The following is a 14370-nucleotide window of genomic DNA, read 5'->3' as shown; positions in this document are numbered from 1 at the left end:
CATTTTTGATAAAACCAAAGGATTTAATGGCTTCATCAAAACGGATGTTCCAACTCCTCGAAGCTTGTTTCAACCCATAAATGGATCGCTTTAGCTTGCATACCTTGGAACCATCTTGGGATTCAAATCCCCTAGGTTGTTCCATGAAAATGTTTTCTTCAATGTATCCATTGAGAAAAGCTGTTTTGACATCCATCTGCCAAATCTCATAATCATAGTATGCAGCTATTGCTAATAAAATCCTAATTGATTTAAGCATGGCAACAGGCGAGAAAGTCTCCTCATAGTCGATTCCTTGCCTTTGGCGAAACCCTTTCGCTACTAGCCTTGCCTTATAGATCTCTCCCTTTCCATCAGAACCAATTTTCTTCTTGAAAACCCATTTGTTCCCTATAGGTATAATACCTTCAGGTGGGTCAACAAGATCCCAAACTTGATTCTTATATATGGAATCAATCTCAGATTTCATAGCTTCAATCCATTTTGAAGAGTCTATATCTGATATAGCTTCTTCATAGGTAAGTGGATCATCTCCATGATCTACTTCTTCATGAGTAGACAACTCTTGTTCTTCTTCATGAAGAAAACCATATCTCACTGGTGGGTGAGATACCTTAGTTGTTCTATGAGGAACAGCTGTAGATGTTTCATCAATGGGTATTGGTTGACTAGATGGATCTATATCCATCTGATCTGTTGGTTGGTCAGAATTCTCAAATTCTAACTTTATTTGCCTTCCTTTGCCTCCTTCTTGAACAAACTGTTGTTCAAGAAATGTGGCATCTCTACTTATCACAACCTTTTGTGAAGTAGGCAAATAAAAATAATATCCAAAACTATCTTTTGGATATCCAACAAATCGACCTTTTTCTGATATGGTCTCCAATTTATCAGTGTTCAGCTTTTTGATATAAGCTGGACAACCCCAAATCTTAACATGCTTAAGACTCGGTTTTGTTCTATGCCATATCTCATAAGGTGTGGAAAGCGATTACGATGGAATCCTATTCGAATAAACAAAGTGATTCTAATGCAAATCCCCAAAAGAAGATTGGCATATCAAGATAGCTCATCATACTACGTACCATAACCAATAGGTACGATTTCTCCTTCAGATACACCATTCAGCTGTGGCGTTCCTGGAGGAGTCAGCTGAGAAACAATGCCATGCTCTCTCAAGTATTCATCAAATTCAGTACTCAAATATTCACCTCCACGATCTGATCGAAGAGCTTTAATATTCTTTCCTGTTTGATTTTCTACTTCAGATTTAAATTCTTTGAACTTTTCAAAAGATTCATGTTTGTATTTCATCAAATACAAATACCCAAACCTTGATTTATCATCAGTAAAGGTAATAAAATAATGAAAACCCCCTCTAGCCATTTCTTTAAATGGACCACATACATCACTATGTATTAGCTCCAAAATATTTTCAGCTCTTAGCCTTTGTCCAATAAAGGGTGATCTAGTCATTTTACCCTGAAGGCAAGATTCACAAGTTGGAGTAGGCTCAGAGCCCAATGAGGATAGAATCCCCATTTTCTCCAATTTTGCAATCATATCTTCTGCAACATGACATAACCTTAAGTGCCAAACATATTTTGAACTTGAGTTGGTTTTCACCATGGCATTGCATTCTTTTAGATCACTTGCATTCAATTTGTGTTTGTCATTATTATCCAAATAATAAAGACCATCATTCATATAACCCCAACCAACATATTTATTTCCAAAATAAATATTGCAAACATCATCAGTGAGCTGAAATTCATAGCCATTTCTAGTCAAACTAGATATAGAAATGATGTTCTTAAAAGCATCAGGTACATATAAAATATTATCCAAACACAAAACATGTCCAAACATGTAAAAAGATTTAGATTCTATGGCTAAAGCTTCAACAGTTGAGCCATTGCCAATCCGGACTCTAATATCTTGAGAACACAAGTCGCTCTTTTGTTGCTAGTTCACATATCATAAGAAATGTGAGAACTGGCACCAGTATCTAAAACCCAAGCTGTAGATGAACTATGAGTATCATTAGAATCTAAATAACAAGATATGGACATACCTTCCGAAGGTGTATCCTTCTTATCCTTCAGAGAAGCAAGATACTCTGGGCAGTTCCTTTTCCAGTGCCCATCCTTTTGGCAGTGGAAACACTTTCCTTTGCCTCCATCAGCTTTAGTCTTCCTTTTCTGTTTAGCTATTTTCTTGGAAGGACCAGGAATCTGAGGTTTCTTTTTCCTATTGCCCTTCTTCTTGTTGGACTTTCCAGTAGAAGAAGATGCAACCAAAGCTACCTCTTTTCCTTTATTGCCTGGCATATTCTTTTGGGCAATAACCAGCATGTTGAGTAAACCAGCTAAGGTGCATTCCTGTTTAGTCATATGGAAATTTGTCACAAAATTCCCAAAAGACTCAGGAAGGGACTGAAGGATCAAATCCGTCTGTAGTTGGAAATCCATGTTGAAGTCAAGATGTTCCAACTGCTCAATCAGCCGAATCATCTTGTGGACATGATCCCCAACATTCTGTCCCTCAGACATCCTCATACGGAATAGCTGTCTAGATATCTCATACCTAGCATTCCTGCTGTGCTCACCATACAACTCTTGTAGGTGAAGGAGGATCTCACTCGCACTCTGCATGTTCTCATGTTGCTTCTGTAACTCATTACTCATGGAAGCAAGCATGTAACACTTAGCTCTCATATCATGCTCCTTCCACTTGTCCAAAGTATCATGTTCCTCTTGTGTGGCCTCTGGAGGTAAGGGACCAGGAACATTTGAATCTAGAACATATCCTATATGTTCAAGGTTCAGGACAAGTTTCAAATTTCTTAGCCAATTAGACAGATTAGGTCCTGTCAACCTATTGTGATCAAGTATGCTTGCAAGGATATTGGATGGTGGTGGTTGTTTTGTGCTCATTTTTATCAGAAAATTAACTGTAGAAAATAACCAGATTAATTAGTAAATGTATCATGTAATTAACCAAAATGATTATGGTCTTTTAATCAAATTGGTCCTCCCACTAACTTAGCGAATCTTACACTTCCAAAGTAGGAAACGGAAATCCTAGTTGGATGGATTTCTAGTGGGTGATTGAATTCTTATAATTCTATTGATCATCCTCAGGTACATCCATTATTGGAATTACAATAAACTATAAGTGAGCAACTCCTTGCCCATCACATCTCATGTGAGGTTCAATCCTTTACCTAGCCCCTAAGGCTCAAAATCTCAGGTACATCCATTATTGACTTATCTTGCATTAGTTAAGTCGATCCCATTGAGCCAGTAATTATGCAAATAATTTTAATGTCCTCAGGTACATCAAATATTGGCCACCAAACCATTTACACATTTACAACATCTCATGCTTAACAATTATTATTAAGAAAATCTCTTAAATTAATTGCATCTCATACAACTATTTAAAATTTCTTAAAATAATTGCCCCAATGGAGGGCCTATGTTATAATTACTTTAATTATAGCATTTCCAACTTAATCATTTGTTTGGAAGATTTTATGGTCATTCTAATTACTATTAAGGTCTCACTTTGCACATTATCCATTTAGCATGCATATATCATATAATTGCATACATTCCCATACATCTCATGCATTCATGGATAAGCAGTAAATATGGTATGATCATGGACTTTCTAAGGGATTCAATTCTGAGCCACCAAGAATTGAATCAGGGCATTCCTAGGTGCATTTCATTCATTCATTTTACAAGAGTTGCTGAAGGAGTACATAATCAACACTTGATCTTGAATTCCTCCCACTGGTCCCACCAATGCTCTTGACCTCCTTGAACTTCTTGCAATCCAATATTACATAGTAATCCTTGGCATACCAAGGTGAATTTACAAGAACTTAAATAAATGAAATTACAACCCAAAAATTATTACAAACTTAATAATACATGCCCAAAATAAATTAAAATAAATTAATTAATTTACAATCCCAAAGAAACATAAAAGAAATAAATCCAATCACATTGGTCTTTTATAGTCCATGATCATCCATCATGCATATCACTATTTAACAATTAAATAAAACATACATACTTAAATTAAATTGAATATCTCATATTCAACTTAAAAAATCAGATTTGAATATGATTCAAATAAATTTAAAAATTCAGATTTGAATCTCATTCAAACAAATTTAAAAATTCAGATTTGAATCACATTCAAACAACTTCAAAAATTCAGATTTGAATCACATTCAAACATTTTTTAAAAAATCAGATCTGAATTTTATTCAATCAATTTTAAAAAATCAGATTTAAATATGATTCAAACAACTTTAAAAATTTATATTTGATTCACATTCAAACAACTTTTAAAATTAAGATTTGAATCACATTCAAACAATTTTTAAAATTTTGAATTGAATCATAATTTAATTGTGTGATTAAAAATCCTAATTAAACATTTTAATTAGTCATATGATGAACCTTTCATCATGCAACAATTGCAGAATTTAATAACAACCATGCGCACCATGATCTTCCAAAGCCATGCGCACCATGTTGGAGTTCATCAAGCATGCCGCCACACCTCTTGATCCAACCAGCAATGGATCAATCATCTCATGATCAAATCACACAATTAAATCATATAATAAACAATCTAAATGGCAAATATAGTGGCTCTGATACCAATTGAAGGAACGGAAGCGTAAAAAACACAAGTTTATACCATTGAATTCAAAAATTTTCACCTAGGGTCATATGCATCATGCAAGATTTATTTTTATCTATTTGATTTCAATGATAAACAACATATTAAAACTTTTTAAATATGTTTTTGGATCTGTATTTGCCATTTAAGATTTTAAAATTAATCAGATTAATTTTAGAACCCTAGATTAAATCAAGAACGATTACACTAACCTCTTGATGCACTGCAGCATGTCTGCGCCTTTGAGATTCATCTTCAGGACACTAGATGTTGTCCCTCTAGCTTGTCCACACCAAGAACACCTATGGTAGCCCTTGAACAGCTTCTAAAGCCTTTTCTATTAATTAGAAATTCAAGTTCTGCCTTTTAAGAGATTAGAGATGTAAACAGGACACTAGAAACAATTTCTAGTGTTCTTAATTCAAGAGATTGATGGCTAATCTCTTTGAATTGATGAGAGATGAAGAAGAATAGAGGGAGGGCTGCAAAATGGCGTGACAAAGGAGTGTGGCTGCTGGTTGTATTTTATTTTCTCATAACAACACTTAAATAGCTAGGTTAACACATTAAACCCTTGCCACATGTCACCCTTTGATTAGCTCTAGGTTTAAGTGACCCAATCACATTGTGCCAAGTGTCAAACCTATATTTAATCTTGATTTTAATCATCTTACATGATTAAAAAATATTTGGCAAGCTTATGTGTTATGCCATGTGTCACCATCTCATGGTGCCACGTGTCACACTGCAAAATGACCAAAATGCCCCTGCGTCTTAATTTTGAGTTCTCAACCCAAAATAATTATTTTTCTTCTTCTAATTAATTTATATCAAATATAAATTAATTAATTAATATCTATTAATTAATTTCTCATTAATTAAATTCATATTTAAACACTTTAAATATAAATTTAACTTATATTATACATCCAATAATCTAGATTTGGTTTCAAGTCATGCTAGGGACTTTGCAAACCAAACCTATTTAATTAATCAATTAAACTCTTTAATTAATTAATTAAATCATATTTAATTAGGTGATAACTTGTGTATGTGTGTGACTTACTAGGCTCATCACTAATTGGCAATGAGACATGATATCAACTCTTAATATCATCAGAACTCTTTCTCACCATAAATGATTTCTCTAAATCATTTTATGAACCTCATAGACCATGGTTAACACCTAGCATAGCATGCCATGGCCACCCAATTAGTAATAAGGTTTACCTTAAATGAACCTATAATCATATGTTACCATGCACTAGAATCTCTCTGTTACAAAATCCCAACTCAAGCTGGAATCATGGTTTATGTCAAACTCCATTTGCTATGAATATTATGTTCTCTTTTAATTTTAGTTCTTGATTAAAAAGATTTTCTCATCAGAAACTCTTTTCTGAATAAATCTATCTATCCTGGCCAGGAACTTGAAACATAAAGAACACTTAAATGAACATAGGATTTTATCTCTATTTACTTAGAGGAACAGATTCCATCTTGATCAACACCTACCTCCATATATAACTAGTAGGAGCTAACACATGCCCATATACCCATACACAGTACAAGTATGAAAGCAGTATCAAACTCAAACTACCTATATACAAGATAACTGTGCTATCTCAGGTCTAAAGATTATATGCACTGATATGATTTATGACAAAACATTGACAAGAGTAAACTCCATGTGCTTGTCATAAGTGTCACTGGTTCGGCCTACTTATCATTTATAAGTGCCTATCATGTTTGTTATATGGCATGAGACTCACCATTCCATCTTATTTATATCTCATATAAATAACTTGGGAACAAACATGAATACAATCTTTCTGGATAAGTCATGTCCTTATTATGAAGTATCCTCGATTGTGAACCTATTTATGATACTTCGTGCTAGAAATATTGTCACTCATATTCTTAACAACTTAAGAATAATATTTCTAACAAAATATCAATGGACCTTTTCTATTACACATAAATATATTATGTAAACGGAAAAGTGGAAATGCCTTTTATTAATAAAAATATGTACAAGATACATACTAAATGATATGCTCTAGGGCATACTACTAACACATCTCTGGTTGACTAGGCAGTTTACCAACAGCCTTACTTGAAGAACTTGCTTGCTGAGCAATTTGGTTTTCTAGCATCTTGTTATGGGTAGCAAGTTGGTCCATTCTAGAAGTCAGCTATTTAATCAATTCATTCTATTGTTGTTGAGCTGCTAGGAAACCTTCCATCATGGATTCCATGGTCATCTTCGGTTTAGGTTGCTCAAGTTGAGGGGGCGACGGTGGCTGTGCAAAGTTTTGGCCTCTGTTCTGAAATCCAGGGGGTGCTGGTGGTTTGTACCCCTATTGTTTGTTTATTGGCTGATTCTGCTGATTAGACCATGAGAAATTTGGGTGGTTCCTCCATCTAGGGTTGTAAGTGTTTGAATATGGATTGTTGGGCTGCCTCTGGTTGAAGTTTCCTCCATTATTCACATATTTCATCTGTTCTGTGGGAGGTTCATTGAAGCTGTTATATTCTAAACTCATGTATCCTCCTCCATAGCTATCCTCATATTGACTATTTGTACTAACTGCGTTGGCTTGCATTTTGTCGAGTCTCTTTGTGAGCTGATCAAAATGAGCATTTATCATGCTTAGGGCGTCCACTTCCAGAACCCCTGCTGTTCTCCTTGCGGATCCTCTTTCATTTGACCAGTTATAATTATGAAATGCAACCCTCTCTAGAAGTTCAAGTGCTTCTGTCACTATTTTCTTCATTAGGTCACCTTCTGCAGCCGAATCTACTATGCTCCTTGTAGAGGGTAGTAACCCATTATAGAAATTTTGCACTAGTAGCCAATCCTCTATGCCATGGTGTGGACATTCCCTCTGTAGGTCCTTATATCTTTCCCATGCATCATAGAGTGATTCACCTTTCTTTTGTCTGAAGGTGTTGAGCTCAAGCCTCAGTCGTGCAGTCTTTGCAAGTGGGAAATACCTTGCTAGAAAAGCTTGTGAGAGGTTTTCCCAAGTGGTGAACGTTCCAGCTAGTTGAGAAAGTAACCACTTCCTTGCTCTGTCTTGAAGGGAGAATGGGAATGCTCTAAGTCTTATGGCTTGATCAGAAACTCTATTCATCTTGAACGTGTCACAAAGGGCAAGAAAGCACTGGAGGTGATAGTGTGGATCTTCTATTGGTGAACCTCCAAACTGGGTTTGTTGAATCATTTGAAGCCATGCTAGTTTTAACTAAAAGATGCTGGCTTCCACTGTGGGTCTTGTGACACTGGGCTGAAATCCTTGGATAGATGGAGCTCCGTAGTCTCTTAAGAGTCTTGGCCTGTCATTATTATTAGCCATGGTTGGAAATTTGGGATTTTCTTGATCGTGCTCTTGGTGTTTCCTTTCCCTCCTGATGGCTCTCAGAGTTCTATCTATTTCGGGATCACAGTCCAAGATTTCTTCTTTTGGCCTTGTTCTGGTCATATACCAGGTCAGGTACCTGAGAGAAAAGAAAAGAAATAAAACAAATCAAATAAAATTAGATAATAAATATAATTGCCTAAATCAGCTAAATTGCCTATCGCTCGATATTACTAAAGCCAAATTCCCCGGCAAAGCGCCAAAAACTTGTTTCGCTGGTTTTACAACCCCGCAAATGCACGGATTGCTAACAAGTTATAAAGTGATGAGTAAAGTATCATTCCCACGAGGAATTTGATTAGTAATTACTAATCTATACAGTAATTTTGACTGTTTAGGCTATCGAATACTGAGGGAATGAAGGTTGTTTATTTAAAACACTAGAATGATAAACTTAAAACGAAATATTCTATTTGAAACAATTTCGGAATTAAGATTTCACAATTGAATCTTACTATGGATGTTATCTTGTTTATTTACTGGATTGAGAATCGTTTGCCTTAATGGAAATTAGTCCTAAGGTATCAAGACACCTAGGGTGTATTTTAATTAACTTAAACCCGACTTTCATGGTGATCAAATTAATTAAAACCCTTTTAGGTCTTTGACCAATTTGGAAATTCCACAAAGGTATTAGCCTATGTCTAGGTCAGAATTCCTAAGTTCCAAATCTTGATTTTCTAATATTAATCTTCACCTTTCAGTCCTTCAATTAATATCTACAATCAATACTAAGTGGGTACCAGCATATAGCATGCATTAAGATCACAAGAAATTAAATCAAGGAATAAATCTCAAATCCAATAAATAAAACTTAATGTTTATCCATAACAATGATTACAAGCATTACTCTCCCAATTCCAGAATATGAAAACTACTCACTCATGGTGAGTTCAGCAAACATCATGATAAAAAGGTAAAAACAGTAAAAAGAAATCATCTAGAACAAATAAAACAATAAAAATCCATTTAAGGAAATGGAATGAAAGAACTGAAGAGGGTTTGTAGCTTTGATCTTGTAGAACTTCGGCTAAAAAACTCCTCTTGATACTGATATTCTTCTCCTCAAGAAGGTTGGAGAGAGTACGAAAGCGAGTCCTCTTTCAAACTCCTAAACAGTGCTATAAAAGGATTGATCTCCCTTTTCTTGATGTTTTCTGCTTCTATTTATAATAGCTGTTCTAGGGTTAGGTCATTTTGAGTCCAAAAAGCCTTAGGAGTCTGATTTTAATGTATAAACAAGAGCAGGAATTCGGGTTAGAAAACTGGCTGCTGCGTGGTATACGACCCGTGTGTCACTACACGGCCCCGGGCCGTGTAACTTACTAAAGCGAAATGGTGGAGTCTTGCATTGGCACAGAGACTTACACGGGTCTGTGTTGGCTACACGGGCCTAGTTACATGGGCCGTGTACTTTTGTTCTTAGAAAATTCTTCAAGCTTGTGCCCGGCAGAGACTTACACGGGTCTCTACAGATTACAAGGGTCCAATTACACGACCTGTGTACTTTTATTTCTCCATTGGCTCTCTGGCTTTTGTCTGGCAGAAAGTTACATAGGTCTGTGGCTTTGCTTACACGACCCGTGTACTTTGTATCAGCAGCAATTCTGAGTCTTTTGACCTCTCCAAGCTTCCTTTTGCACTCTTATGCTCTGGGGCTTCATCCAAACACCTGAAATGATGCAGAAAACATGGAATTAAGGGCTTGACAATAGAAATTACAAAAACTAATGAAATCAACTACTATGCATGAGATTACTTACCTAAATGCTATGAGATAGTATACATGTGCTTAAAAACATCTATACAATTCAAGTGTATCAAGCAGCCATTTGTTGGGCAAATTGTGCTAGGAACTGCTGGATGGGTGGAGCTGGTGTAGCTGACCCACTAGTGTTCTGAGGAGCTAGGGCTTCCCCTTGTGCCTCAGCCACAATTGACTGCTCCACTGAGTGATCTGCTTCTTCCATTTCAATTAAAGGGTATTCTATCACCTGAACAAACAACACAAGGAGATTTCCCTCCGTTAGTTCATATTTATGATGTAATTGCACCATATGTATTAACCAATGACAATTGAGCAGTTGTACTAATCAAAAGTATTTCAAAATCACAATTCAAAACCAAGGCTCTGATACCACTAAATCATGTCACACCTTACCATTTCCTGAGGCATGACATGATCCCATAATATATCTAATGAATTACCGAACTTTGCCTACCGATAACTCATTAAATATACTACAAAGGGATTAAAACAAATTTAATTCATTTTAAAGTTTGAAGTGATGATAAATAATTATTAAAGAGATTTTAAATGAGGTTTATATCATAAATTGTCATTTGAATTAATTTGGTATTTCTAAAATTTTATAGAAAATTTGGCAGAGTACCGGCTAAAAATTAAGAAAATAGTTCTTCAAAATCTGTGAAAAACAATTTATACTAATATATAATTCACATTTCAGCTCAATTCAACATTGGAACATTTCGTTCCAATCTTAATAATTCCATCATAAAACACAATTCATCAATTGCAGAACTCCAAAAAGAAATTTAAATGTTTGCATTATTAAGATATCAAAGTTGATATTATAAAATATACATTAATTGGATTGACCAAAATCACATTACAAAGATTTGTATAAAACTGCTCAAGTTTTATATATAAATACATACAGATACATGTACATCAAAATAAATATACAAGGGCATACCTAAAATGTATACCCAAAATTATGTCCTATCTCGATCAATGCTACTCACTCTGCAGCTCTTTCCTTTTCCTTACCTGCGACAGCATGAAATAGCTATCGCTGAGCAAGTATGTAACACCCTAGGCAAATCCCACATCGGCAAAACACGGGAGAGATGCTGGGTTTATAAGTTGGTGGTTCGTAACCCCTAGTGACGCGTTTTAAAATCGTGAAGGCTTCGGCCCAGAGCGGACAATATCACTAGTGGGCCGGGCCGTTACATTTGTAGTATCAGAGCCGCTCCGCGTGCAACCTTGAACGATGGTGGGGCAAACCTCAGCGAGGACGCTGAGTCCCATAAAGGGGGTAGATTGTAACACCCTAGGCAAATCCCACATCGACAAAACATGGGAGAGATATTGGGTTTATAAGTTATTGGTTTGTAACCCCTAGTGACGCGTTTTAAAATCGTGAGAGCTTCGTCCCAGAGGGACAATATCACTAGTGGGCCGGGCCGTTATATTTGTGGTATCAGAGCTGCTCCACGTGCAACCTTGAGCGATGGTGGGGCAAACCTCAGCGAGGACGCTGAATCCCATAAGGGGGGTGGATTGTAACACCCTAGGCAAATCCCACATCGGCAAAACACGGGAGAGATGCTGGGTTTATAAGTTGGTGGTTCGTAACCCCTAGTGACGCGCTTTAAAATCGTGAAGGCTTCGACCCAGAGCGGACAATATCACTAGTGGGCCGGGCCGTTACATTTGTAGTATCAGAGCCGCTCCACGTGCAACCTTGAACGATGGTGGGGCAAACCTCAGCGAGGACACTGAGTCCCATAAGGGGGGTGGATTGTAACACCCTAGGCAAATCCCACATCGGCAAAACACGGGAGAGATGCTGGGTTTATAAGTTGTTGGTTCGTAACCCCTAGTGACGCGTTTTAAAACCGTGAAGGCTTTGGCCCAGAGCAGACAATATCACTAGTGGGCCGGGCCGTTACATTGTGGTATCAGAGCTGGACTCCCTCTAGTACGGTGTGTGGTGCGAGGACGCACCAGGTGGAAGCTGGTGGGCTTGTCACGACCCAGGGATGGGGTTGGGATGTGCTTGTTCAACCAACTACGCACTGGGGTGGAAACTTCGTGTCCCACATCAGAAACGGGAAGAAAAGATTTGGGCCATATATGTGGGAGTCTTCCTCACCTGGTCAGCGCGCTTTTGGGAATGAAACCTCCCAAGGGACAAATCCGTGAGGCCCACGGGCCAAAGCGGACAATACTAACTGGAGATGGATTAGGCCGGGCCGTTACATTTGTGGTATCAGAGCTGCTCCGCGTGCAACCTTGAGCAATGGTGGGGCAAACCTCAGCGAGGACGCTGAGTCCCATAAGGGGGGTGGATTCTAACACCCTAGGCAAATCCCACATCGGCAAAACACGGGAGAGATGCTGGGTTTATAAGTTGGTGGTTCGTAACCCCTAGTGACACGTTTTAAAACCGTGAGGGCTTCAGCCCAGAGCGGATAATATCACTAGTGGGCCGGGCCGTTACAAAGTACTCAGTGGTGCACAACTTAAAAATTTAAAGCTCAATACAAATCATAATTTACCAAAACTTAAGCAATTACAATATCAAACACATATAAAATCTCACAATATTTCTAAAATGAGAGAATCCTTTAATAAAAGCAAATTTTATTCCAATAATCATGAAACAAAATTTTCTGAAAATCACACAGTTTAGAACATGACACAATTATCCGATTCATCCCAATAACCAAAGGCTAATGGGAAATACAAGGGCTAGCTAGCAATTATATGAGTACTCATTCACTCCGTCCTCAACTGGCAACACACCTCAACACTTCAGCTAGAGAGGGAAAACAAATCCAATTCATCTTACTAGGCAAGCTAGTGAGGAATACAAAACACATAATCATGTCAATTGTGATTTCAAACCATATTCGAATGATTTCCCATTCATCAAATATATTTTGTTCAAAACAATTTCCCCAAAAGGTTTAGCAATACACAATATCTCAAATTAAGATTCTCAAAGCAATAAGAGTCGTAAATCATTCACACAACTCATTCAAATCCATTTCAATTTGAAAAACAAAGAGATAGTATTAGTTGTGCACAAACCTCTTTATCCTCTTCTCACTTAGTTTAACTTTCCCTCTCCTTAGAAGGCTCCTTTTCCACTGAAAATATACAATGGAGATGTCTCAATACTTAATTTAACTACCATTAATAGTCAATTAATTAAATGCCTAATGAATGCCTAATTTACTTAAGCAATCTCAAAGAGTTTGGGTTCTGGATAAATTTATGCCCCAAATTTTGAACCCAATTTCAACCTAGTTCTAGTCATAATTTGATAAGGTCTTCATCATGAAAATTGTACCTCTATGTATTAGTTTTATTTTCCAATTTGAATCACTCTATTTGGAGTTTTGTAGCTCTAGTTATAGTCAATTAATCAATACTGGTTCATTGACCCTTTGCTGTTCCAGAACCTGACAGATTCTAGAACCTCATTTTGTCCAGCCAATTGGACCAGCTACATTCATATTTTGGCTTAATGTTCTTCATATGAGTTGTTCCCCCATGTGTCCTAGTCACATAGGTTCAAAATCATAATTTTTTCAAGTTATGTATGGTAAGTTATAGCAATTTAACTAACCTGGACTCATACACCATATGCATTAGGATTTCAGGTTCAGGTCAGTGTTTTGCATTTCACATTTGAGGTTCTTATTCTCAGAATTTGGGTAAGGTTTCTGAACCAAAGTTTTAGCCCTAAGTCTTAGGTTTTCAGATCATTTTGGCTCATCTCATTTGAAATTTTCTAGTGAGAGTTATGGTCTAATTACTGTCCTGGGGTCAATTGGCTCAAGTGATTCCAGTGCAGGAATTCCAGATTGGGAAGTCCTAACTTGTCTTAACAATTTCCCTAAGTTCTTTTAGGATTTAGGTTCTGGCCAAAACATCAAAGTTGTAGTTTTAGGACTTATAAAGATTTTGGCTTTTGAATCACTGCATTTCCAGTTTTGTAGCCCAAATTATGGCATTTTTGCCAAAACTGGTCGGATGGCCATTTGTCTAAGATTTCTAGGTTAGGTTTGGTTCTAGCAGATTTGAAGGACTAACTTGGTTTAGCAATTTGACCATATTAGAGTAATTATTTAGATTTATGATCTTCATGAAAAATGTTCTAATGTGTCTCAAATTTTCATAGGTTTAAGAATTAGGTCATTTGGAGCTTCCTAGTGTGAGTTATGCCTAATTGGATATTTACTGTTCATTTGGTCAATTCTGGTCAGGTCCAGAATTGCAATCCTGATTCAAGTAAAATTTAGACCAACTTATAGTCACTTTTTGGGTAAGGTTTCTTCATGAAAAATGTGGCTTTGGGTCTTAACTTTCATCTCTAATTAGCCTCATACCAATTGGAGTTGTCTAGCTCTACTTATAATCATAAAAGCACAGTAGATTCAGAGGTCTAGAAATCCAGCAATTCAACAACCATGAATTTCTCAATTC

At 36.7% G+C, this 14370-nt stretch overlaps 1 non-coding gene across 1 annotated transcript; it reads left to right on the top strand.

The window, feature by feature from the left end:
* The first annotated feature begins 7569 nt into the window (after nucleotides 1-7569).
* Nucleotides 7570-7676, top strand: LOC131177558 (small nucleolar RNA R71). The gene has a single exon (XR_009146986.1). It is a non-coding gene; the product is annotated as a small nucleolar RNA R71 (small nucleolar RNA).
* The last annotated feature ends 6694 nt before the right edge of the window (nucleotides 7677-14370 follow it).

This window comes from Hevea brasiliensis, unplaced genomic scaffold (genome assembly GCF_030052815.1).
Source record: "Hevea brasiliensis isolate MT/VB/25A 57/8 unplaced genomic scaffold, ASM3005281v1 Scaf574, whole genome shotgun sequence".
Taxonomy (NCBI): domain Eukaryota; kingdom Viridiplantae; phylum Streptophyta; class Magnoliopsida; order Malpighiales; family Euphorbiaceae; genus Hevea; species Hevea brasiliensis.
This window is presented reverse-complemented; position numbering and strand designations above follow the sequence as displayed.